The sequence below is a fragment of the Prionailurus viverrinus genome, chromosome A2 (assembly GCF_022837055.1).
Source record: "Prionailurus viverrinus isolate Anna chromosome A2, UM_Priviv_1.0, whole genome shotgun sequence".
NCBI lineage: Eukaryota > Metazoa > Chordata > Mammalia > Carnivora > Felidae > Prionailurus > Prionailurus viverrinus.
In genome coordinates this window covers 100,259,310-100,263,857 of record NC_062562.1, presented here as the reverse complement: position 1 = coordinate 100,263,857, position 4,548 = coordinate 100,259,310, and the positions used below count along the sequence as shown (strand labels likewise).

At 36.5% G+C, this 4,548-nt stretch overlaps 1 non-coding gene across 1 annotated transcript; it reads right to left on the bottom strand.

The window, feature by feature from the left end:
- Positions 1-1,517: 1,517 nt before the first annotated feature.
- LOC125161440 (U6 spliceosomal RNA) lies at positions 1,518-1,624 on the bottom strand. Its single transcript, XR_007150627.1, has one exon. It is a non-coding gene; the product is annotated as a U6 spliceosomal RNA (small nuclear RNA).
- Between the last annotated feature and the right edge of the window lie 2,924 nt (positions 1,625-4,548).

Genomic DNA, 4,548 nt, shown 5'->3' with positions numbered 1-4,548 from the left:
TTGATCTGCTCTACAGTTTTTTTAGATTCTATATTGTTTATTTCTGCTCTGATCTTTATTATTTCTCTTCTTCTGCTGGGTGTGGGGTGTCTTTGCTGTTCTGCTTCTAGTTCCTTTAGGTGTGCTGTTAGATTTTGTATTTGGGATTTTTCTTGTTTCTTGAGATAGGCCTGGATTGCAATGTATTTTCCTCTCAGGACTGACTTCGCTGCATCCCAAAGCGTTTGGATTGTTGTATTTTCATTTTCGTTTGTTTCCATATATTTTTTAATTTCTTCTCTAATTGCCTGGTTGACCCACACATTCATTAGTAGGGTGTTCTTTAACCTCCCTGCTTTTGGAGGTTTTCCAGACTTTTTCCTGTGGTTGATTTCAAGCTTCATAGCATTGTGGTCTGAAAGTATGCATGGTATGATCTCAATTCTTGTATACTTATGAAGGGCAGTTTTGTGACCCAGTATGTGATCTATCTTGGAGAATGTTCCATGTGCACTCGAGAAGACAGTATATTCTGTTGCTTTGGGATGCAGAGTTCTAAATATATCTGTCAAGTCCATCTCATCCAATGTATCATTCAGGGCCCTTGTTTCTTTATTGACCATGTGTCTAGATGATCTATCCATTTCTGTAAGTGGGGTGTTAAAGTCCCCTGCAATTACCACATTCTTATCAATAAGGTTGCTTATGTTTGTGAGTAATTGTTTTATGTATTTGGGGGCTCCTGTATTCAGCACATAGACATTTATAATTGTTAGCTCTTCCTAATGGATAGACCCTGTGATTATTATAGAATGCCCTTCTTCATCTCTTGTTACAGCCTTTAATTTAAAGTCTAGTTTGTCTGATACAAGTATGGCTACTCCAGCTTTCTTCTGACTTCCAGTGGCACGATAAATAGGTCTCCATCCTCTCACTCTCAATCTGAAGGTGTCCTCAGGTCTAAAATGAGTCTCTTGTAGATAGCAAATAGATGGGTCTTGTTTCTTTATCCATTCTGATACCCTATGTCTTTTGGTTGGTGCATTTAGTCCATTTACATTCAGTGTTATTATAGAAAGATATGGGTTTAGAGTCATTGTGATGTCCGTAGGTTTCATGCTTGTAGCAATGTCTCTGGTACTTTGTCTCACAGGATCCCCCTTAGGATCTCTTGTAGGACTGGTTTAGTGGTGACGAATTCCTTCAGTTTTTGTTTGTTTGGGAAGACCTTTATCTCTCCTTCTATTCTAAATGACAGACTTGCTGGATAAAGGATTCTCGGCTGCATATTTTTCTGTTCATCACATTGAAGATCTCCTGCCATTCCTTTCTGGCCTGCCAAGTTTCAGTAGAGAGATCAGTCATGAGTCTAATAGGTCTCCCTTTATATGTTAGAGCACGTTTATCTCTAGCTGCTTTCAGAATTTTCTCTTTATCCTTGTATTTTGCCAGTTTCACTATGATATGTCGTGCAGAAGATCGATTCAAGTTACGTCTGAAGGGAGTTCTCTGTGCCTCTTGGATTTCAATGCCTTTTTAAAAATATGGAATGCTTCATGAATTTGCATGTCATCCTTGCGCAGGGGCCATGCTAATCTTCTCTGTATCGTTCCAATTTTAGTATATGTGCTGCCGAAGTGAGCACAGGAGTATTTTCTATGAACAGTTATTCTATCATTTTGGGGGGAATAGAACAAAGCTGACTTTTCTTTTATTCCAATCTAGGTCTTCATGTGTTGCTGTTCTCAGTTGCAGTATGTTGGTATATCCTGCTTGCAAAATCCGCTTGTGGAAGCATATGAAGCTTATTCCTTTGACTTATCATAACCTTATAATGACCACATTTGCAGAATCTTAAATCAGAATATATGATCTAAAAATATTACTATGTATTTATGGACTAAAGAATAGAATCTTGGAAATTTTAACTCTTATGGAACACTTCTATGTGCTTGTCAGCCATACAATAATTTCTCAGTAAATGTTAGCTATCACTGTTACTATTATTATTGTTGTTGTTCTTACCTATGCCAGGAGAGCTTTAGGTAAAACTAGGATGGAAAGAAAATGTTGGTTGTCATCTTCTCTTTCTTTTTTTATGTGGTGTCCCCTTTCTTAGGTCGCTGAGCCTTCCAGTGAGATCTAATTCCCGGTACTGTCCTTGCAACGACCAGGGTCTGTACCTTCATCGTCTCCTCCCACTTCATCCTATTCTTCTTAAAATGTTAGTGCACATGCCTTATGTCCACTAGGCCTCTTTCCTTCTAAACTAATCTGAAATCAATAAAAGCCAAGTCCACTTAATGCTAACTGACCATGCAGTACTTAAATTTAACAGTACTCTTGAGTGTTCCAGTTAAGGAAGTGTTTAATATGACAGGTATAGCGATACAATAAAGCCCCTGTGTTGCACATTTTCAGGTGGGAATAACTTTTAGTATCATGGAGGCATAATTCACAGAATATGAGCAAAGATGAGATAGGCTATGAAAAGATGATATATAATGATAATAATTATTATTATTATTTCCATTTTACAGATGAGAAATTTTTTTTCTTAAATGTAAATGTTCAATTTGTCTTAGGTTACACAAAAATTCAGCAGGAAGTATTTGCATCAGCCCTCTCTAAATACAGAGACTCTGATCTTACACACAAAGATAGTGAACATAAATTAGTGAGTAAGGTATGCATGGGACTCTGAACCTGGCACAAAGAACAATAGGGAAGAAAAAGCATAATAGCAGTGGTTAAGGTAGAGAGCCTTGAACAATAGAAAATGGGCTTCTAGAAATTCAGAGGGTGTTTAAGAAGCTGTTAATTAATATGTTATTAGCAAATAACGTCTTACTATGTAACGGCAAATGTGAAACCTAAGAATGATACAAGAGAGGCCCATTGTCACCACTGTGACCTTGAGCCGAGCCACAGGGGCCTGGAAAAATTTAGTTATTCCTTAAAGGAGGTATTAATTGTTACTTAAGAATCACATACTACTGAAGAAACACATGTATTATAATCTGTTAGCTGTTCATGTTCATTCCTTAATTCAATAGTCACCTATGTAGGTATGCCAGTTTACTAGACACTGTTGGGAATCCAAAGACAATAGAATTGACTTAAGCCTAGTAGTAGACTATACAGTATATAAATCAGATAAATATTTGGTAATTTTTTATACTTTACCCATGACATCATTCTGTGTATTAATTTATTTGATTACATTTTTTAAAGAATTCCTTTCTATTGTTGTTAAGGGAGAGACATCTATGTAGATCTGGTTGTATCTGATCATAATATCTAAGTTTGGAATAACTCATGAGTTAATCTACCAGTTACAATGATATCTGTAACAGGGAATGCCCCTGCTTTAAGCATAATCAGGTAACCTAATTTCATGTAGGCAGCTTCCTTTTTTGTTTGTAGGAATGTAGGCATTGGTTCTTTGTATTCCTTTTGAATGTTATTTCAAAAACTATTTGTCTGCACCATTGGGTGCTCCATTATTCACGTGTTTTAGCCATACAAGCAAAGTTGTCACTAACCTTACAGCTACTGGGGGCTGTTGTGACTCTGGTCTTCTGAGCTTGATGAGCCAATTTGATTACAGAAGGGAAAGTAAAGGCTCCACTTCTCTACTCTCCTATCCTTCACCATAGTTGATCAAAGTCCCTTCTGCTGTACAATTTATCAACAGGGGGACTGGTTTGCATGAAATTGTACAGTGAATGATTGAGAGGTCAGTCTCTGAAATTCAAGTCCTGGCTTTGAAACATACTAGCTGTGTTACCGTGGCAGGTTATGTCACCTCTTTAAGCCTGGTTTTCCTTTTGTATGAATGTAGGTGCAATAGTATATCTTAAAGGATTGGAGTAAATATTAAATAGGATAATGCATGAAGAGTGGTAAAATACATGATCTGGTATTAGTTTAGTGTTAAATAAATGTTGATATGAAGATATGACCCATGTTGTCCAGTCTTATTAAGTAGTATAGCAATCTAAGCCTCAAAATGTACAAAAATCTAATATGCTCAATTTCTTTACATATATTTGATAAGCCCTTTGAAGGGCTTATCTACTACTAGGCTTAAGTGAATTCTATTGTCTTTGGATTCCTAACAGTGTCTAGTAAACTGGCATACCTACATAGGTGACTATTGAATTAAGGAATGAACATGAACAGCTAATAGATTATAATACATGTGTTTCTTCAGTAGTATGTGATTCTTGAAGATATTTCAAGAGGACACATAGCCTTTAGCAATACTTCTTAAACCCCCTTTTCTCTCATACCCACTCTCAGTTACTTGACTCTCCTTAAGCTCCTTCTTCAGCCATAAACAAAGAACTTCTCTTCTTTTCAGTCTTTTTCTCCCAATTCTGAATCACAAAATCCCAAGAGAAGACACTTCTCTGGGAGATCTAGGGAATAAATTGAGTGGGTGAAATAAAAATTCTCTTAGTGGTTGTTAAACATTCACTGTATAATGGTGGTAAAATGACCAGCACACTAACATACAAAAATCACTTTTTCCCATAAATTTTACCAATTCTGATGCTCTTTTAA